The sequence below is a fragment of the Giraffa tippelskirchi genome, chromosome 2 (assembly GCF_054371585.1).
Source record: "Giraffa tippelskirchi isolate mGirTip1 chromosome 2, T2T-mGirTip1v1.2.pri, whole genome shotgun sequence".
In the NCBI taxonomy this organism is placed as follows: domain Eukaryota; kingdom Metazoa; phylum Chordata; class Mammalia; order Artiodactyla; family Giraffidae; genus Giraffa; species Giraffa tippelskirchi.
In genome coordinates this window covers 218,680,275-218,703,663 of record NC_137276.1, presented here as the reverse complement: position 1 = coordinate 218,703,663, position 23,389 = coordinate 218,680,275, and the positions used below count along the sequence as shown (strand labels likewise).

Here is a 23,389-nt window from a genome sequence, read left to right as displayed (position 1 = left end):
ACAATTGGTCAAACCTGATATTAATATCATGACATTCTCTGTTCTTTTCATTTTTAATAGTCTTATTTACACTTAGTATGAATAGCAAGTTAAATAAAAGTATGACAAAGGTGATGTTTCATTTTTCTTCATCTTTTCTATAGAATCCTGATGTAACTGTAAAATAATGGTTGTATTTTTTAGCTCATGAATGTTAAATTACTACCTTTATTTGTGCCTTTATAGAATATTAAATTAGTACTGCCTTCAGGCTAGTACTCCTGCTAGTGCCCTGTACTAGTTTGAGGTTATTAACTTTCCATGAAGATAGCTTTTAACTAAGTTATTAACTAATTTGAACCTAGTTAAAATCTATCTTCATGGAAAGATCATATCTGTTTAATAAACTATCAAATCCTTTTGGTTAGAATTATTTTTAGTACTTAGTAGACATTCTATTTATTTATTCTGTTGAATAAGTGAATGTATAAAAAATGAGTAAATTTTATGACTGAGTAAAGATCAGCTAGTTATTAACCTAAACAAAGAATTTTTATAAACTTGGTTTATTCTACCAGATTCTAGTAGAAATGAGAACATAACTACATACATCCATTATAAATAAAGTAAAAACAAAATGATTTATTGGAAAGTTTGTGTCTCCATATCTTTGAGCTTTTAGATGGATAATATAATTTAAAACTTATTTCTTCTCCCAATATTACTTACACCAGCTATACTTTATCCTCTGAAAAATCTCTTCTGATGCTCAGTGTTTGACGTAAGATTCCAATGACCTTGCTCCCTGGTTTCACTGAATTCACTGCCAAAGGAAACTTTGATTTCATAAACAGAAATATTATTCCCTGAAGACAAATAGGAAGAATGACCAGGCTTCAATTTGAGGTCTTTGTAAAAAAATGTACTTAGCTCAAATCTACTAAATAATTTTGAACTGTATAATTTGCACCATTTTTAATCACAGACTAAATAATCTCATTTGATGAGCATTATTAAATTTCCCTTTATTATGGCCAATTCCAAGGAAAATTGTTAAGCTTTCATTTCATCAGGTTATGATTTGCTATAATCATGATCAAAATATTTAAAATTTAATGACCAAAACTCATGTAGAATGAAGAGTGAGACAAGTATGTCAATACTGATTGTTTCCACTGATCAAAAATCACCAGACTCCTGCTCAAACCGTTGCTGCAGTTTCCCCTATGTAAACATAAAATTTATAATATTGGCAGCAATTCAATGAGAAAGAATTGCTGGAGCCTTAGAGAATAGTAGACACATATAATCTATGTTTGTACAAAACCTAACCTTTGATTAAACGTCGTTCTATTTATATCTTACAATGAAGGAACCAGAAATTACATGTAAGCAGTATTGGGGAAAATAAGATGCATCTATCAAATGGGCAGTGTTTACTCAGATTTGATGCTTTATCTTACAAATTTCAATATAGAGAAGAAACAATAATTTAATGCTTTATTGCAAGCAATGCTTTTGGTTCAATAAATTCAACGATTCTTCTTGTCTTTTTTGTGAATGCTTTCCAATGTTTCAGTTAACTGATGCCTCTTTTCTGTTTACATATTTTATCAGGGGTTACTTATGAAACCAAAGCTAATTTTACATTGGATGGCCCCTTAATCATCTCACAATTTTCATATGGAATTACACTTTTTCTTAATCTACTCAGAGTGCCTCTCTTAAGGTCTCTGATGTATTTAGAATACATCATTCTGTATTTTTCGTGTGAAAAGGATGAAGCAGAAAGTGAAGCATTTTGTTTGAATATATTCAAACTGAGCTGTCTCATTGTCACAAATTCACCTCTTGGCCTGGCCACGGTTTGGGCACTGGCCAAAAGAGCAAGCGAGAGAGTGATTCAGTGTGAATGATACTCTTAACGCAATTTTCAGATATATTGATAAGCCAGTCATTTTTATCCAAACAGGATGATCATTATGAGGATTCACATATACAAAGTGCTGTGTACACTGAGTCATTTTTACATATATTATGATGGTTTAGTTGCTAAGTTGTGTCTGCCTCTTGAGACCCAAGAGACTGTAGCCCACCAGGCTCCTCTGTCCATGGGATTCTCCAGGCAAAAATACTGGAATGGGTTGCCATTTCCTTCTTCAGGGAATCTTCTCGACCCAGGAATCTAACCCAGGTCTCCTGCATTACAGGCAGATTCTTTACTGACTGAGCTAGAATTAAATTACAAATCTGTATTCCCTTCTGCATATCTGTCAGGGTCCTGGCAAGAAAGAGATGGCACATTCATTCCGGGCAATTTGAAGATACTTTATAAAGGTACTATTTATACACCTGTAAGATAATGCTCCCCAGATGGTGCTAGCGGTAAAGAACCCATCTGCTAATGCAGGAGACATAAGAGACATGGGTTCGATACCTGGGTTGGGAAGATCCCCTGGAGGAGGGCATGCAATCCACTTCAATATTGTTGCCTTGGAAATCCCAAGGACAGAAGAGCCTTGCAGGCAACAGTCCATAGGGCCACAAACAGTTGGACATGGCTGAGCATACAGCACAAGGTATGGTAAGGGTCAATACTGGAGTGGATTGCCATTTCATCCTCTAGGGGATCTTCCCGTCCTAGGGATCACATCTGCCTCTCTTGTGGCTCCTGCATTGGCAGGCTGATTCTTTATCTCTTCACCACCTGGGTGTCCCTTATACACCTGTAGGCAAGGTTTAAGGAAAATAATTGGCACCATACTGCATAGTACAAAACCTGGGACCGACAAAGGAGGGGGGACATTCCCACCTCAAGGCCTGAAGGTACAAGGGGAGAGAGCAGTTTACAAGAATCTGAAGAATGTAGTTGGATGGAGAAGGACAACTAAAGGGAGCTGTGGTATTAATAGAAGAGTACACTAGGGATTTAATAGGAAAGCAGCAGAGGGAATCTACACCCCTATCCCACTCTCCTCCAGCCTTCAGAACTCCAGCTAGTAGCCTACAATGGCTGAACCCAACTGAAAAGGATCCTTTTATTGGAGTGGAAGTGAGCTTCCTGGGCACAATACAGGATGCAGAAGGGTGGAGAGGAACTCAGAGAAGTAAATGGAAGGCATCCTGCATGGTCTCCAAGTGCAGTTTACATCCGTCCCCGTCTATACGGCCCCTCCATGCCTAGCTCTTGGATAACCTCACCTACTATTTGTTTTATCACTTCCTTTGCTCTGGCCTTTTTATTTTTTGTCTAAGACTCAAGCTCCCAGAAGCCCGAGAGCCTTTGTACCTGCTGAACCACATGCTTAGAATGCTTTCTTTCGGAGTCTGAAGTTGGTTGGGTTCCTCCACCCATTTGTGTCAGTCTCAATTGTCACTCCCTTCTAGAGTCCATCTCTGATCATGTCATATGTTTCCTTCATTAGTCACTTTTTTAGGCATCATTCCCTTTATTTTATTCATAATACATATCATGAAAAATCTCTTGTTTCTTTATTGTGTGTGTTAGTCACTCAGTCGCGTCCAACTCTTTGCGACCCCACAAACTGTAGCCTGCTAGGCTCCTCTGTCCATGAAATTCTCCAGGCAAGAATATTGGAGTGGGTTGCCACTTCCTTCCCCAGAGGATCTTCTCGATCCAAGGATCAAACCCTGGTCTCCTGCATCACAGGCAGATTCGTTACCATTTGAGCTACAGGGAAGTCCCTTACTATAATTTATGTTTACAGGACAAAGACAAGTTATATCTTTCTGATGACAGTATTTTCCAGGAAATGGACAAGTATGTAGAAGCAATATGCTAATTTTAAAATTAAGCCTATATAATTAGATCCTTAAAACAGTGTTCCTAATTTTACAAAGGAAGACAAGGGATAGATGTGTCTATGTGGTGGTAGTTTAGTCACTAAGTTGCGTTGGACTCTTAGCAACCCGATGGATGCTAGACTGCAGGCTCCTCTGTCCATGGGATTCTCCAGGCAAGAATACTGGAGTGGCCATTTCCTTCTCCAGGGGAATCTTCCAGACCCAGGGGTTGAACTCGTGTCACCTGCATTGTAGGCAGATGACATGCTGAGCCACTAGAGACTCCCATGTCTAGGACCACACAACTAGTAAATGATAGGACTAAAGTAAGGACATAGATAGACTTCATGTCAATGTAAGATGTATAAACTACTAAGTTATATTGTCTTTTAAGAGACTGAGAGGAAAATCACTATGTTTGTTCATGACCTGGCAGAGTTAGTGAAAACACTAAAAATAAAGCATGACAATTCCAGAAAAACATCTTTCTGCCTTATTGACTATGCCAAAGCCTTTGACTGTGTGGATCACAACAATCTGTGGAAAATTCTGAAAGAGATGGGAAAACCAGACCACCTGACCTGCCTCCTGAGAAATCTGTATGCACGTCAAGAAGCAACAGTTAGAACTTTACATGGAACAACAGACTGGTTCCAAACAGGGAAAGGAGTGCCTCAAGGCTGTTTATTGTCACCCTGCTTATTTAACTTATATGCAGAGTACATCATGTGAAATGCCGGGATGGATAAAGCACATATTAGAATCAAGATTGCCAGGAGAAGCATCAGTAACCTCAGATATGCAGATGACACCACCCTTATGGCAGAAAGTGATAGAAGAACTAAAGAGCCTCTTGATGAAAGTGAAAGAAGAGAGTGAAAAAATTGGATTAAAACTCAACATCCAGAAAACTAAGATCATGACATCTCATCCCATCACTTCATGGCCAATAGATGGGGTAACAATGGAAGCAGTGACAGGCTTTACTTTTTGGGGCTCTAAAATCACTGCAGATAGTGACTGCAGCCGTCAAATTAAAAAACACTTGCTCCTTGGAAGAAAAGCTATAACCAACCTAGTTCAGTTCAGTTCAGTCGCTCAGTCGTGTCCGACTCTTTGCGACCCCATGAATTGCAGCACACCAGGCCTTCCTGTCCATCACCAACTCCCAGAGTCCACCCAAACCCACGTCCATCGAGTCGATGATGCCATCCAACCATCTCATCCTCTGTCGTCCCCTTCTCCTCCTGACCCCAATCCTTCCCAGCATTAGGGTCTTTTCCAATGAGTCAACTCTTTGCATGAGGTGGCCAAAGTATTGGAGTTTCAGCTTCAACATCAGTCCTTCCAATGAACACCCAGGACTGATCTCCTTTAGGATGGACTGGTTGGATCTTCTTGCAGTCCAAGGGACTCTCAAAAGTCTTCTCCAACACCACAGTTCAAAAGCATCAATTCTTCGGCGCTCAGCTTTCTTCACTGTCCAACTCTCACACCCATACATGACCACTGGAAAAACCATAGCCTAGACTAGATGGACCAACCTAGACAGCGTATTAAGAAGCAAAGACATTACTTTGCCAAAAAAGGTCTATCTAGTCAAAGCTATGGTTTTTCCGGTAGTCATTTATGGATGTGAAAGCCGGACTATAAAGAAAGCTGAATGCTGAAGAATTGATGCTTTTGAACTGTAGTGTTGGAGAAGACTCTTGAGAGTCCCTTGGACTGCAAGGAGATCAAACCAGTTAACCCCAGGGAAATCAGTCCTGAATATTCATTGGAAGGACTGATGCTGAAGCTGAATCTCCAATACTTTGGCCACCTGATTCGAAGAACCAACTCATTGGAAAAGACCCTGATGCTGGGAAATATTGTTGGTGAGAGGAGAAGGGGACGACAGGGGATGAGATGGTTGGATGGCATCACCGACATGATGGAGTTGAGTTTGAGTAGTCTCCCTAAGTTGGTGATGGACAGGGAAGCCTGGCATGCTGCAGTCCATGGGGTCGCAAATAGTCGAACACGCCTCATTGCCTCAACTGACTGATAGAGCTTCTCTATGTTTGGCTGCAATGAATATAATCAATCTGATTTAGGTGTTCACCATCTGGTGATATCCTTGTGTACAGTCTTCTCTTGTGTTGTTGGAAATTGTGTTTGCTATGGCCAGTGCGTTCTCTTGATAAAACTCTGTTTGCCTTTGCCTTGCTTCATTTTTCACTCCAAGGCCAAATTTACTTGTTACTCCAGGTATCTCTTGACTTCCTACTTTTGCATTCCAGTCCTCTATAATGAAAATAACATCTTTTTTGGCTGTTAGTTATAGAAGGTCTTGTAGGTCTTCATAGAACTTTTCAACTTCAGCTTCTTCAGCATTACTGGTTGGGGCACAGACTTGGATTACGTATTGAATTATTTGCCTTGGAAATGAACAGAGATCATTCTGTCATTTTTGAGACTGCGTCCAGGAACTGCATTTCAGACTCTTTTGTTGACTATGATGACTACTCCATTCTCTTCTAAGGGATTCTTGCCCACAGTAGTAGATACAATGGTCATCTGAGTTAAATTCACCCATTCCAGTCCATTTTAGTTCACTGATTTCTAAAATGTCATTGTTCACTCTTGCCATCTCCTGTTTGACCACTTCCAATTTGCCTTAATTCATGGACCTAACGTTCCAGGTTCCTTTGCAATATTGTTCTTTACAGCATTGGACTTTACTTCCATCACCAGTCACATTCACAACTGGGTTTGTTTTTTTTTTTTTTGCTTTGGTTCCATCTTTTCATTTTTTTCTAGAGTTTTCTCCATTGATATCCAGTAGAATATTGGGCACCTACCGACCTGGGGGTTCATCTTTCAGTGTCCTATCTTTTTCCCTTTTCATACTGTTCATGGGGTTCTCAAGGCAAGAATACTGAGGTGGTTTGTCATTCTCTTCTCCAGTGGAACTCGTTTTGTCAGAACTCTCCACCATGACCTGTCCATCTTGGGTGGTGCTCCACGGCATGGTTTATAGTTTCATTGAGTTAGACAAGGATGTGGGCCATGCGATCAGTTTGATTAGTTTTCTGTGATTGTGGTTTTCATTCTGCCTGCCCTCTGATGGATAAGAGGCTTATGGAAGGTTCCTGGTGGGAGAGACTGATTGAAAGGGAAACTGGGTCTTGTTCTTTCTGATGTAGAGGGCCATGCTCAGTAAATCTTTAATCCAATTTTCTGTTGATGGGCAAGGCTGTGTTCTCTCTCTGTTGTTTGACCTGAGGCCAAACTATGGTGGAGGTAATGAAGATAATGGAGACCTCCTTCAAAAGGTCCCCTGCAGGCACTGCTGCACTCAGTGCCCTGGACTGTGCAGCAGGCCACTGCCGACACACGCCTCTGCCGGAGACTCCTGGACACTCACGGGCAAGTCCGGGTCAGTCTCTTGTGGGGTCACTGCTCCTTTCTCCTGGGTCCTGGTGCACACAAAGTTTTGTTTGTGCCTCCAAGAGTCTGTTGCCCCAGTCCTGTGTAAGTCCTGGCGGCTCTATGGTGGGGTTAATGGTGACCTCCTCCAAGAGGGCTTCTGCCATAGCCAGGTCTGCTGCACCCAGAGTCTCTGCCCCTACCGCCGGCCACTCCTGACTTGTACCTCTAAAGGAGACACTCAAACACTCAAAGGCATGTCTGGCTTGGTCTATGTCGGGACTCCTGGTGTGCATAAGGTTTTGTTTGAGTTCTCCGAGCATCTCTGGTGGGTATGGGGTTTGATTCTAAATGCAATTTCGCCCCTCCCAGCATCTTGCTGGAACTTCTCCTTTGAGCTTGAATGTGAGGTGTCTTTTTTTGGTGGGATTCAACATTCTTCTGGCAGTGGATTTTTAGCAGCAAGTTGTAATTTTGGAGTTCTCACAGAAGATGAACACACGTCCTTCTACTCTGCCATCTTGAGGGTAAATAGCAGCAGAGTAGAGAGGGGAATTTAGAATTCATAACTCCAGGTTAAGTAAATCTTCATAATGGTGGTTTCAGAATATGCCTTTGGACTGGAAACATCTTCCAATCTACCATATTTCATACAGAAAGCAATTTCTTCTCCATATTGCTTTTCATGATGATTGAGAAAAAATAGAAAGAGCTTGTTTGCCAACATTTTTGCTCTTTTGATTAAAAAAAGGTGTGTGTGTGTGTATGTATATATATATATATATAAAATACATATATATAAATGCAAATTCAATCCTTATTGAAAAGAAGAGGTATAATTTATATCCTCTCTTCATTTTATATTTCAATTAAGCTGATTTCTCCTCCTCCTCTGCCTTTTGAATCAAATTCAGTTGGAATGTGGAGAGTAATGTTACCTTTGGTCAAAAATGGACATCTTTGCATTGACATAGTCATTTCCACTATCCCTCCCTGACTTTTGTTACACAAAATGAAAACAAAAGCTGATAAAGATGTTACCAGAAGAGGTGGGAATGAGAGGCAGGAGGAATGGGGAGAAGAGAATGGAAGAGAAAAATACTTTTTAAGCATTCACAATGGTATTGTTTCCACTACTTCTTACCATGTCTGACTTCACTGAGAACAACCCTCCTGCTAGGTGCCCTTTCTTCTGATACAGTACACTTTTCTCACTCACATCCATTGCTCCTTGTTTTGTGAAAAGCTCTGTGCAGAGGGGGAGATAAACATTACCTTAACTATTCCGATTTCTCGCCTTGACATCGACTCTCACAATTTATTAAATTTGTTTTTGGTTGGCAGTGGGAGATAACGCGTTTTATCTCCATAATTATTCCATTTTATTCATTTTTGTTTCCAAACCTATTCTACTTTCTGGGTTCTGTTTTTGTGCAAACTACTTTCACGTTAGGCTCCTGGTCAACAGATGTTTGATCATTCAGTGATCAACATAAAGGTGTCCCAACCATTGATTATGTTGGAGGGCCCTAAACTCGTGCTTAGAGAACACCATTCTTCACCTAGTAGCTGACAGTTTTCATAATGAACATGATTTTTGTCCAAGTTTTAAGCAACTCTCTGTTTCTTAGCGTTGTTAAACAGAGAATATTTGACCTACCATATTTATTGTTTTCAAACATCACAGTGATGTTGAAGGAATATTGGATCAAAATATAGGACAGCTTGAAATAAGCACTTTGTGTTTTTAGATACAAACGAATAAAACCTTGTTTCTAGAAGAAATGTGTTGGGAGGGTGTTCTTTGTTCCACTAGAGCATCACTAATTAGCATAACTATAATTTTTTAAAGGTCACATGACCTCCTTTTTTTTCTACTCATGCAGTAATTATTACTGCTTATGCTCCTGTATAACTGAAGTAAAATTTGGTGTGAAGCAAATTGCTGCCAACCTTGCCTTGAGGAGCAAGGTAATGTTAGTTACTTTGAATTGAAATGACTGCAAGTGGTTCATTTCTTTGTTTGGTTGTTAATATATTTTAAAATTCCAAGTTGGGTGGAGAATTAAATAAGAGGTTTAAGGAAAGTTGCATTGCTCAAACGTCATCTTAAGGAAAGACAATCAAATGAGACTTGGGAAAATGAACTATTATGAAAAGCTGTACAAATTTAAGAAATTTTCATTACTAAGCTGACTAAGTCACCCATTCCTGGATTGTGTGACAAGAGTTATTCTAGAGGATTTTTAAGGATAGCATTTTTGATGTGAGATAGCTTGCTTTTAGGAGAAGGCAATGGCAACCCACTCCAGTACTCTTGCCTAGAGAACCCCAGGGGCGGGGGAGCCTGGTGGGCTGCCGTCTGTGGGGTTGCACAGAGTCGGACACGACTGAAGCAACTTAGCAGCAGCAGCAGCTTGCTTTTGGTCTAACTAGTTAGATGCACTTGTATTTTGAGGCTATATTTGTCACTTATCCTTTGTTGTTGCTGTTTCTGAAATAGTCCATGTGACTAATAGGATAGAATATTCTCTGCTTCCTTTATTATTCACTGAACCCAGATTTCACTTGAGTACAAGCTTATGGATGTCCTAGCAAGTACTGTTCTCAAACCTGAATAAAGTCCTCTTGTTCAAAGGGGGAAATGCATGATTGGAATCAAGTACTGTCTTAGCCTCCTAGTAGATTTCAGAATTTAGCTACACAAAGTCTTTGAAGCTGTGAAGTTAGAGACTGCTGGCTTGCTTGAGAAATTAAGGCCTTCTGATTGCAGTGACAAGCCTTCTGAACTACAAGTCCAGAGCCTGGCATATGACATACCATCAGTATAGCTTTTATTGAGTTTACTTTGTGAATGCATGCCAATTTTTTTAAGCAGGTAGTAGTAGGTTTATGAAAAAAAGACCAAAACATCAGAAGTAAGAATTAGAGAAAACATGACATAGAAGAGATATTGTGAAAGCAGCAGGAACGGCAAATGTCAGCCCACTTCTGAATGCTTCCAATGTGGCGCTAGTGGTAAAGAACCTGCTTGCCGATGCGGGAGACATGGGTTTGATCCCTGGGTTGGAAAGATCCCTTGAAGGAGGGCACTGAAACCCACTCTAGTACTCTTGCTTGGAAAATTCCATGGACAGAGGAACCTGACGGGCTGCAAAGAATTGGACACAACTGAAGTGACATAGTACACAGCACAGCACTTCTAAATGCAGAAGAGAGGATTTGGGGGTTGAGAGACTAGGTTAAATTTTCTTCCCCTATTCGATTTTATTTGCCTTCTCCATCATTTACCATTTAAAAGCCCTTCCAAATTTGAATCAGACTTCAAGAGGTGAATGACTAACAGATATGACAGGGAGGTCTCTAAAGACCTCTTTGTGTCTGTTTATTTCACTCTCCCTTGATACTACTTAGTTCTTAGTGAACTAAGTAGAAGTGATATCAACAGGAAGCACATAACCCCATCAGGCAGGAAATACCTGCCACCACAGTCTCAGGGAACTTGAGTTGTTAGACCCTTGACTCTAACTCTCCCCTCTCACATGCAACAGGCTTCCTTTTAATTCCTTAAGCAACAGAAGAGTATTAGGGGCACATTGTGCATTGTGAACTCTTTCTCCCCCAACTATTCTTTGTTCATTTGTTTTTATTTTCCACTCTTTTCAACAACTTTTTTTTGTTTATGTATCACTGTTCCTTCCTCTATTCAGAGTAGTCTTTTGGATATAAGACCTTATCAATCCATGACCACTTTATTTCTCTGGCTATAATTCATGCAAAGCACAATTCTTGATTCTAAACTCTTCTATCTAACTTGATGGATGGAATTGAATAAGAGGGAAGGCCTTTTAAATGAATGTTTAGTTGGCTGTTTTGACCTCAGAATGGGAACCTAAGAAACATAACTGACAACTTCTATCCTTTTATTTTTAATTAAAAAAAATTTTGGCCACCCTGCAAGTGGGCTCTTAGTTCCACAATTAGGAGTTAAACCTATGTTGCCTTGCATTGGAAGCATGCAATCTTAACCACTGGAGTGCCAGGTAAGTCTCTGTGACTGATAACTTTAAATGGAAATAATCTTGGGTCATGTAATCCATGGCATAATTATTTTTGTTTTCTGCTTCTATCTCCATTATTCTCCTATCTGTTTTTCTTATTCAACATCTTGACACACTAATTTTCTCCTGTTTTCTAACAGTCATATTGCTGTTCATACTTTGGCATTTGACTTTTGTTATAGTAATGATTACGATAATTAATAATGATAATAATAATGGCTAACACTTATTAAACATATGCTATATTGCAAACATATTTTCAGCATTTTATTTATATTGTCACCTAGCTTTCAAACAATTCTTTGAATTAGGCACTCTTATAATCTTCATTTTGCAAGTTAAGGAACAGTGCAAGAGAAGTGAACTCACTTGCCAAAAATCTCATAATAAATGATAGAAAGAATTCCAAGATTTGTCTGAATTCAGAACCTATATGCATTTAAAAGATTATCTATTTATTTATTTTCAATTATACAATTCAGTGTTATCATCAACTATAGTTTTTAAGCTATCCATTAGATCTTCAGATCTTTTTCATTCTATAACCGAAAGATTGTACACTTTTACCTATTTCAGCCTATTTTCTCCACTGCTCCAGACCCTGGTGATCACTTTTCTACTTTTAGATATTCTTTATGATGATATTGTATTGTCAGTTCCACTAATGAAATATTTATAACTATATGTTGGCTTCCATCCCAAGGTTGGGGGGGGAAGTAAGTCAAAAGTACTAACTTATTTCTTTTTTTGTTTTATTATATTTTTGTGTGCTAAGTGATAAAAACTGTTCTGGCAGAGATGAGCTCAAGGAATGAGAGGTGAGACTCCTCACCAAGACGGGACTGGGAAGAGACTGGGCAGAGACCAGAAGCCAAGGAAAACCTGGGCAGTCATGCCTATGGGAGTGACTCAGATTCACCACTGGGACTGATAATCAGGCTGTGACTCTTCAGAAAAACACACAGATAAGTGCACAGGTCAAAATTCCCAGAAGTCACTTTCCAGTAATTATCATGTGGTTACATAATGAGAAGGATAAGCTATTCAGCGATCAGGATTTCACTGTGGAAAATTCTTCAAGAGATGAGAATACCAGACCATGTTACCTGCCTCCTGAGAATTCTGTCTGCAGGTCAAGAAGCAACAGTTAGAACTGGTCATGGAACAACAGACTGGTTCCAAACAGGGAAAGTGTACATCAAGGCTGTATGCTGTCACCCTGCTTTATTTTTTGGGGCTCCAAAATCACTGCAGATGGTGACTACAGCTGTGAAATTAAAAGATGCTTGCTCCTTGGAAGAAAAGCTATGATCAACTTAGACAGCATATTAAAAAGCAGAGATCTGACTTTGCTGAAAAGAGTCTGTCTAGTCAAAGCCATGGTTTTTCCAGTAGTCATGTGTGGATGTGAAAGTTAGACTATAAAGAAAGCTGATTCAAATGTATTCTTTTTAATGGCTGAGTAATATTCCATTGTGTATAGGTACCACAGCTTCCTTATCCATTCGTCTGTTGATGGACATCTAGGTTGCTTCCACATCCTGGCTATTGTAAACAGTGCTGCGATGAACATTGGGGTACACGTATCTCTTTCAATTCTGGTTTCCTCGGTGTGTATGCCCAGCAGTGGGATTGCTGGGTCATATGACAGTTCTAGTCCCAGTTTTTTAAAGAATCTCCACACTGTTCTCCATAGTGGCTGTACTAGTTTGCATTCCCACCAACAGTGTAAGAGGGTTCCCTTTTCTCCACGCCCTTTCCAGCATTTATTGCTTGTAGACTTTTGGATAGCAGCCATTCTGACTGGCGTGAAATGGTACCTCATTGTGGTTTTGATTTGCATTTCTCTAATAATGAGTGATGTTGAGCATCTTTTCATGCGTTTGTTAGCCATCTGTATGTCTTCTTTGGAGAAGTGTCTGTTTAGTTCTTTGGCCCATTTTTTGATTAGGTCGTTAATTTTTCTGGAATTCAGCTGCAGGAGTTGCTTGTATATTTTTGAGATTAATTGTTTGTCTGTTGCTTCGTTTGCTATTATTTTCTCCCATTCTTAAGGCTGTCTTTTCACCTTGCTTATAGTTTGCTTTGTTGTGCAAAAGCTTTTAATTTTAATTAGGTCTGCCTTTGACAAAATTCAACACCCATTTATGATAAAAACCCTCCAGAAAGCAGGAATAGAAGGAACATACCTCAACATAATAAAAGCTATATATGACAAACCCACAGCAAATATTATCCTCAATGGTGAAAAATTGAAAGCATTTCCCTTAAAGTCAGGAACAAGGCAAGGGTGCCCACTTTCACCACTACTATTCAACATAGTTTTGGAAGTTTTGGCCACAGCAATCAGAGCTGAAAAAGATAAAAGGAATACAGATAGGAAAAGAAGAAGTAAAACTCTCACTGTTTGCAGATGACATGATCCTCTACATAGAAAACCCTAAAGATTCTACCAGAAAATTACTAGAGCTAATCAATGAATATAGTAAAGTTGCAGGATATAAAATTAACACACAGAAATCCCTTGCATTCCTATACACCAATAATGAGAAAACAGAAAGAGAAATTAAGGAAACAATACCATTCACCATTATACATAGTGAAGTAAGCCAGAAAGAAAAACACCAATACAGTATACCAATGCATATATATGGAATTTGAAAGATGGTAACGATAACCCTATATGCGAGACAGAATAAGAGACACAGATGCATAGAACAGTCTTATGGACTCTGAGGGAGAAGGTGAGGGTGGGACGTTCTGGGACAATAGCATTGAAACATATATATTATCATACGTGAAACAGAACACCATTCCAGGTTCGATGCATGAAACAAATGCTCAGGGCTGGGGTAATGGGATGACCCAGAGGGATGGGATGGGGAGGGAGGTGAGAGGGGAGTTCAGGATGGGGAACACATGTAAACCCATGGCTGATTCACGTCAATATATGGCAAAAACCACTACAATATTGTAAAGAAATTAGCCTCCAACTAAAATAAATAAATTTATTTAAAAATATATATATAAAAAATAAAAAAATTAAAAAAATAAAATAAAATCAAACAAATAAATAAAAAAAAAAGAAAGCTGAGTGCCAAAGAATTGATGTTTTTGAAATGTAATGTTGGAGAAAACTTTTGAGAGTCCCTTGGACAGCAAGGAGATCCAATTAGTCAATCCTAAAGGAAATCAGTCCTGAATATTCATTGGAAGGACTGATGCTGAAGCTGAAACTCCAACACTTTGGCCACCTGCTGCAAAGAACCGACTCCTTGGAAAAGACCCTGATGCTGGGAAAGATTGAAGGCGGGAGGAGAAGGGGATGACAGAGGATGAGATGGTTGGATGGCATCACTGACTTGATGGACATGAGTTTGAGCAAGCTCTGGGAGTTGGTGATGGACAGGGAACCTTGGCGTGCTGCAGTCCATGGGGTCACATAGAGTTGGACACGACTGAGCGACTGAATTGAACTGAGCTCACCAGGATATCATGAGATCATGGTTTAACAAAATTAGATACTTCATTGACTTTGGTAAGTGATTTAACCATATTTCTACCAGTTGTGTTTCAACCCTACATTAATTACAACTTATTATGTTTTTAGGGGAGTGAGGAGATAGGTCAACTGTGATTGTTTTCAGTTCTTTCATTTCTGTGTTGAGAGTCCTCAGCTTTGATATATTCTTGAAACAACTTTAATGAAGCGATGTGTTTTGTTCCCTATTTAACATGATAAAACCAGTGGGATGCCCTGCTTTCAGAAATGTTTGATAAAGTATCCTTCTTACTGAGCTGAGGGAAAAGACAATTTTTTTTTTCCATTTTATGAGCTCTAGGATGAAAAGTCCCAAAATATATTACACTATTCTTTATGTGACTTTCTCACAGCATTCTGTTTTCTCACATCTAGTTCTTTTGAATAATTCTCACAGTTCTTGGTGAGCCGATAATCAGTTTAGCCTGTGAAATCTAGGATGGGTCAAAGTCCATTACTGGTGCAGGGAAATGAGCTCTTTCAAAGTAATAGAGCATGGCTATTTGATACCTTTCTTCATTTAATCAGAACTGAGATTTAATAATACTCTTAGTAAACTGTAGCTCTTTGCTTTCTTAAATTAATATATTGTATTAATATGAATTAACATAAGTTAATGTGTAGTATGTACTGACATTAAATATGCATGCTTTTCAGTTTACAAGAGAAGGAGTTTCTTTTAGGCTTTTCATTAATGTATGTGAATCACTGTGAGAAATAGCTCAGTCTTAACTTAGCAAACACCTGTCTCAGTACTGGGCAATCCCTTGCAGGATTTTATACATAACAAATCATAAGTAAATGACAGCCAAAGCATGTTCTCTTCACTTATGTGGTTTCTGTAATTACCTATACCATCTTGAGGATACATGCATGTCTATCTGCATTTCATTATTTGCTTTTATTATGTTGATCGTGGTCTAGTTGCTATGGGTTTAGAAGGTGGTACATATCATATAGTAAATCATTTTGAAATTATATATAGTTAAAACAAACACCCAAGGGATATTTTATACAGACTTCAAATTCTACCAGTATAAGAGAAGCTGAGCCACTATTTTCAGCACCACCATTTCCCTGATGGCTAATATGTGACATGTTGGATGGTGGATTATAACGAGTATTTTTGAAGTAATTTTAAGGAAAATTTCTTAGACTTAAACATATCAGAGGGAGCTCTCATATGTTTTACTTTTCTTAATAACACTTGGTTTCCACACCTTGATTGCTTTCATTTTTGGCTTTGTTTTGAGAGTTCCAAAATTGTTATTATTATTTTAAAAATAATTTATACCTATATTTATAAAAGTATTCATTATTAATTAAAGATATTCAATTCAGTCGCTCGGTCGTGTCTGACTATTTGCAACCCCATGGACTGCAGCACATCAAGCCTCCTTGTCCATCGCCAACAACTGGAGCTTGCTCAAATTCATGTCCATCGAGCTGGTGATGCCATGCAACCATCTGATTCTCTGTCGTCCTTTTCTCCTCCCGCCTTCAATCTTTCCTAGAATCAGGGTCTTTTCAAATGAGTCAGTTCTTCGCAGCAGGTGGCCAAAGTACTGGAATTTCAGCTTCAAATTCAGTTCTTGCAATGAATACTCGGGGCTCATTTCCTTTAGGATTGATTGGTTTGATCTTGCAGTCCAAGGGACTCTCAACAGTTTTCTCCAACACTACAGTTTAAAAGCATCAATAATTCTGCACTAGGCTTTCTTTATAGTCCAATTCTCACATCCATACATGATTACTGGAAAAACCACAGCTTTGACTAGATAGACATTTGTTGGCAAAGTAATGTCTCTGCTTTTTAATATACTCTCTGGGTTGGTCATAACTTTTCTTTCAAGGAGTAAGCGTCTTTCAATTTCATGGCAGCAGTCACTATCTGCAGTGATTTTGGAGCCCAAGAAAATAAAGTCTCTCACTGTTTCCATTGTTTCCCCACCAGTTTGCCATGAAGTGCTGGGACAGGATGCTATGATCTTAGTTTTCTGAATGTTAAGTTTTAAGCCAACTTTTTCACTCTCCTCTTTCACTTCAAGAGGTTCTTTAGTTCTTGTTTGCTTTCTGCCATAAGGATGGTGTCATCTGCATATCTGAGGTTATTGATATTTCTCCTGGCAATCTTGATCCAGCTTGTGCTTTATGCAGCCCAGCATTTTGCATGACGTACTCTGCACATAAGTTAAATAAGAAGGGTGACTATATACAGCCTTGATGTACTTCTTCCCCTATTTGGAACAAGTCTGTTGTTCCATGTTCGGTTCTAACTGTTGCTTCTTGACCTGCATACAGATTTCTCAGAAGGCAGGTCAGGTGGTCTGATATTCCCAGTTTGTTGTGACCACACAGTCAAAGGCTTTGGCACAGTCAATAAAACAGAAATAAAGGCTTTTCTGGAACTCTCGTGCATTTTCAATGATCCAGCAGATATTGGCAATTTGATCTCTAGTTCCTCTGCCTTTTCTAAATCCAACTTGACATCCGTGAGTTCACAGTTCATGTATTGTTAAAGCTCGGCTTGGAGAATTTTGAGCATTACTTTGCTAGTGTATGAGATTACTGTTATTGTGTAGTAGTTTGAACATACTTTGGCATTACCTTTCTTTGGGATTAGAATGAATACTGACCTTTTCCAATCCTGTGGCCATTGCTAAGTTTTCCAGATTTGCTGGCATATTGAGTGCAGCACTTTCACAGTATCATCTTTTAGGATTTGAAACAGCTCAACTGGAGTTCCATCATCTCCACTAGCTTTGTTCATAGTGATACTTTCAACGGTCCACTTCCAGGATGTCTGGCTCTAGGTGAGTGATCACACCATCATGGTTATGTGGGTCATGAAGATCTTTTTTGCATAATTTTCTGTGTTTTGTTGCCACCTCTTCTTAATATCTTCTGCTTCTGTTAGGTCCCTACCATTTCTGTCCTTTATTGTGCCCATATTTGCATGAAATGTTCCCTCGGTATCTCTAATTTTTTTGAAGAGGTCTCTAGTCTTTCCCATTCTATTTTTTTTTCCTCTATTTTTTTTGTATTGATCACTGAGGAAGACTTCCTTATCTCTCCTTGCTATTCTTTGGAACTCCGCATTCAAATGGGTACGTCTTTCCTTTTTCTCCTTTGTGTTTAGCTTCTCTTCCTTCCTCAACTATTTATAAGGCCTCCTTAGACAACCATTTTGCCTTTTTGCATTTATTTTTCTTGGGGATGGTCTTGATCTCTGCCTCCTATACAATGTCACAAACCTCTGTCCACAGTTCTTCAGGCACTCTGTCTATCAGATCTAATCCCTTAAAATGATTTGTCACTTCCACTGTATAATCATAAAGGAATTGCTTTAGGTCATACCTAAATGGTCAAGTGGTTTTCCTTACTTTCTCCAATTTAAGTCGGAATTTTGCAATAAGGAATTCATGATCTGAGCCACAGTAAACTCCTGATCCTGTTTTTGCGACTGTATAGAGAAGGAGAAGATATTAAAAAGAGATGGCAAGAATACACAGAAGAACTATACATAAAAGATTTTCATGACCCACATAACAACGATGGGGTGATCACTCACCTAGAGCCAGACATCCTGGAATGCAAAGTCAAGTGGTCCTTAGGAAGGATCACTATGAACAAAGCCAGTGGAGGTAATGGAATTCCAGTTGAGCCATTTCAAATCCTGAAGGATGATGCTGTGAAAGTGCTGCACTCAATATTGCCAGCTAATCTTGAAAACTCAGCAGTGGCCACAGGACTGGAAAAGGTCAGTTTTCATTACAATCCCAAAGAAAGGCTATTCCAAAAAATGTTCAAACTACCACACAATTGCACTCATCTCACACACTAGCAAAGTAATGTGCAAAATTCTCCACGTCAGGCTTCAACAGTATGTGAATTTTGAGCATTACTTTGTTAGTGTATGAGATTACTGTTATTGTGTAGTAGTTTGAACATACTTTGGCATTACCTTTCTTTGGTAATGACTTCCAGACATTCAAGCTGGTTTTAGAAAAGGAGGAGGAACCAGAGATCAAATTGCCAACATCTGCTGGATCATTGAAAATGCACGAGAGTTCCAGAAAAACAACTATTTCTGCTTTATTGACTGTGCCAAAGCCTTTGACTGTGTGGATCACAACAAACTGTGGAAAATTCTGGAAGATATGAGAAAACCAGACCACCTGACCTGCCACCTGAGAAATCTGTATGCAGGCCAAGAAGCAACAGTTAGAACTTGAGATGGAACAACAGACTGGTTCCAAATAGGAAAAGGAGTACGTCAAGGCTGTATATTGTCACCTTGCTCATTTAACTTATATGTAGAGTACATCATGAGAAACCCTGGGCTGGATGAAGCACTTATTGGAATCAATATTGCCGGAAGAAATATCAGTAGCCTCAGATATGCCAATGACATCACCCTTATGGCAGAAAGCGAAGAAGAACTAAAGAGCCTCTTGATGAAAGTGAGAGGAGAGTGAAAAAATTGGATTAAAACTCCACATTCAGAAAACTAAGATCATGGCATCTCGTCCCATCACTTCATGGCCAATAGATGGGGAAACAGTGGAAACAGTGACAGACTTTATTTTTTTGGGCTCCAAAATCACTGCAGATGGTGACTGCAGGTGTGAAATTAAAAGACGTTTGCTCCTTGGAAGAAAAGGTGTGACCAACCTAGATAGCATGTTAAAAAGCAGAGACATTACTATGCCAACAAATGTCTATCTAGTCAAAACTACGGTTTTTCCAGTAGTCATTTATGGTTGTGAGAGTTGGACTATAAAGAAGGCTGAACACTGAATAATTGATGCTTTTGAATTGTGGTGTTGGAGAAGACTCTTGAGAGTCCTTTGGACTGCAAGGAGATCCAACCAGTTAATTCTCAAGGAAATCAGTCCTGAATATTCATTGGAAGGACTAATGCTGAAGCTGAATCTCCAATATTGTGGCCACCTTATGTGAAGAACCGATTCATTGGAAAATACTCTGATGCTGGGAATGATTGTTAGTGGGAGGAGAAGGGGACGATAGAGGATGAGATGGTTGGATGGCATCACTAACACGATGGAGTTGAGTTTGGATAGTCTCCCTAAGTTGGTGATGGACAGGGAAGCCTGGCATGCTGCAGTCCATAGGGTCACAAATAGTCGAACACGACTCATTGACTCAACTGACTGATAGAGCTTCTCTATATTTGGCTGCAATGAATAAAATCAATCTGATTTAGATATTCACCATCTGGTGATAGCCATGTGTAAAGTCTTCTCTTGTGTTGTTGGAAAAGTGTGTTTGCTATGATCAGTGCGTTCTCTTGACAAAACTCTGTTAGCCTTTGCTTCATTTTGCACTCCAAGGCCAAATTTACCTGTTACTCCAGGTATCTCCTGATTTCCTACTTTTACATTCCAGTCCCCCTATAATGAAAAGGACATCTTTTCTGGCTGTTAGTTCAAAAGATCTTGTAGGTCTTCATAGAACCATTCAACTTCAGCTTCTTCAGCATTACTGGTTGGGGCATACACTTGGGTTACTGTGATGTTGAATGGTTTGCCTTGGAAAAAAACATTTATCTTTCTGTTGCTTTTGAGATTGTACCCCCAAACTGTGTTTTGGACTCTTTTGTTAACTATGATGGCTACTCCATTCTTTTCGAAGGGATTCTTGCCCACATTAGTAGATATAATGGTCATTGGAGTAAATTGCCTTATCCCAGTTCATTTTAGATCACTGATTCTTAAAATGTCAATGTTCACTCTTGCCATCTCCTGTTTGACCACTTTCAATTTATGTTGATTCATGGACATAACATACCAGGTTCCTATGCAATATTGTTCTTTACAGCATTTGACTTTACTGAAATCAACAGTCACATCCACAACTGGACAGAGCTTGGTGGAGGAGCGGGTCCTTGGCTGATGACTCTATCCTTACTTCAGGCAATCAGCTGCCATCATTTGAGTTTCAGCCCTTTCTAGAAATATTTGATGTATAAGTACACCATTAACACACAAGATAATCACGATGGTGTGATCACTCACCTAGAGCCAGACATCCTGGAATGTGAAGTCAAGTGGGCCTTAGAAAGCATCACTACGAACAAAGCTAGTGGAAGTGATGGAATTCCAGTTGAGCTATTTCAAATCCTCAAAGGTGATGCTGTGAAAGTGCTGCACTCTATATGCCAGCAAATTTGGAAAACTCAGCAGTGGCCACAGGACTGGAAAAGGTCAGTTTTCATTCCAATCCCAAAGAAAGGCAATGCCAAAGAATGCTCAAACTACCGCACAATTGCACTCATCTCACATGCTAGTAAAGTAATGCTCAAAATTCTCCAAGCCAGGCTTCAGCAATACGTGAACCATGAACTTCCAGATGTTCAAGCTGGTTTTAGAAAAGGCAGAGGAACCAGAGATCAAATTGCCAATATCCGCTGGATCATCGAAAAAGCAAGAGCGTTCCAGAAAAACATCTATTTCTGCTTTATTGACTATGCCAAAGCCTTTGGCTGTGTGGATCACAATAAACTGTGGAAAATTCTGAAAGAGATGGGAATACCCGACCATCTGACCTATCTCTTGAGAAACCTGTATGCAGGTCAGGAAGCAACAGTTAGAACTGGACATGGAACAACAGACTGGTTCTGAATAGGAAAAGGAGTACGTCAAGGCTGTATATTGTCACCCTGCTTATTTAACTTATATGCAGAGTACATCATGAGAAACGCTGGGCTGGAAGAAACACAAGCTGGAATCAAGATTCCCGGGAGAAATATCAATAACCTCAGATATGCGGATGACACCACCCTTATGGCAGAAAGTGAAGAGGAACTAAAGAGCCTCTTGATGAAGGTGAAGGAGGAGAGTGAAAAAGTTGGCTTAAAGCTCAACGTTCAGAAAACTAAGATCATGGCATCTGGTCCCATCACTCCATGGGAAATAGATGGGGAAACAGTGGAAACAGTGTCAGACTTTACTTTTTTGGGCTCCAGAATAACTGCTGATGGTGACTGCAGCCATGAAATTAAAAGACGATTACTCCTTGGAAGGAAGGTTATGGCCAACCTAGATAGCATGTTTAAAAGCAGAGACATTACTTTGCCAACAAAAGTCCATCTAGTCAAGGCTATGGTTTTTCCAGTGGTCATGTATGGATGTGAGAGTTGGACGGTGAAGAAAGCTGAGCACCGCAGAATTGATGCTTTTGAACTGTGGTGTTGGAGAAGACTCTTGAGAGTCCCTTGGACTGCAAGGAGATCCAATCAATCCATCGTAAAAGAGATCAATCCTGGGTGTTCATTGGAAGGTCTGATGTTGAAGCTGAAGCTCCAATACTTTGGCCACCTCATGCGAAGGGTTGACTCATTGGAAAAGACTCTAATGCTGGGTAGGATTGGGGGCGGGAGGAGAAGGGGACGACAGAGGATGAGATGGTTGGATGGCATCACCGACTCGATGGACATGGGTTTGGGTAGACTCCGGGAGTTGGTGATGGACAGAGAGGCCTGGCGTGCTGAAATTCATGGGGTCACAGAGAGTCGGACACGACTGAGCGACTGAACTGAACTGAACTGAACACACAAGATGATGGAGTAGAAAGATGCGTGCTCATCTCCTGTGAGAACTCAAAAATTTAAAGATATAGCTATGTTCTTTTTTTTTTTTTTTAGCCTGTGTGATGATGCTTAATAATTGGGCATCAACCTATTGAACAAATTATAAAACGTTTTTACTTTATTGTGTGGATGAGGGCTCTGTGAATTTCCAAGCTCTCTCATCATCCTCAAATCTTGACAAGAATTTCTCAACCTTAGGCTTATATGGGCATCATCTGGAGATATTGATAAAATGCAGATTTCAGGTACCCAGTCCTAGAGATTCAGATTTGGAAGGACTGGGACACATTATATGACTATTTTTTAACAAGCCCATCAGATATTTCTGATGCCAGTAGTCCATATTCCACTGTGAGGAACACTGCCTATATCATGATCATTAGAAAGAATGGGAAACATAGTTTACAAGCAGCTAAGACCCTGATGCTGGGAAAGATTGAAGGCGGGAGGAGAAGGGGGTGACAGAGGATGAGATGGTTGGATGGCATCCACCGACTCAATGGACGTGAGTTAGAGTCAACTCCGGGAGTTGGTGATGGACAGGGAGGCCTGGTGTGCTACAGTCCATGGGGTCGCAAAGAATTGGGCACGACTGAGCGACTGAACCTAACTGAACTGAGGGCAGTTGACAAATTATAGTGGAGCATCATTATTATTACAGCTTTGGTAAACATTCTTCTTGTATAAACACTCATGTTTCATGAAATGAACAATTAATGAAATTTTGTTAAACAAGGTTATTTGAAATGAGAAACAAGTATATGTAGTATTCATCTTCTGCATTTGCTTTGAAAGCAATCTTGAGAGCCTTTATTGACGAAAAACATATGCAAGTATGTTCGTTTTCTCTCCAGAAGTACAATAGTTTTCCTTGGAGAGTTCATTATAATAAGAAACTGCTAGAAAAGAAAAAGAATTTCAAAACATCTCATTAAAGAAGATTTTCCTGGTTAGTATCATAGCAGTCCTACTCTAAATTTT

General features: G+C 39.5%; 1 long non-coding RNA gene across 1 annotated transcript in view; it reads left to right on the top strand.

Annotated features, from left to right (window-relative positions):
- LOC145532409 (uncharacterized) overlaps window positions 1–23,389 on the top strand; it is a 115,307-nt gene that overhangs the window by 60,192 nt on the left and 31,726 nt on the right. The window lies entirely within an intron of this gene.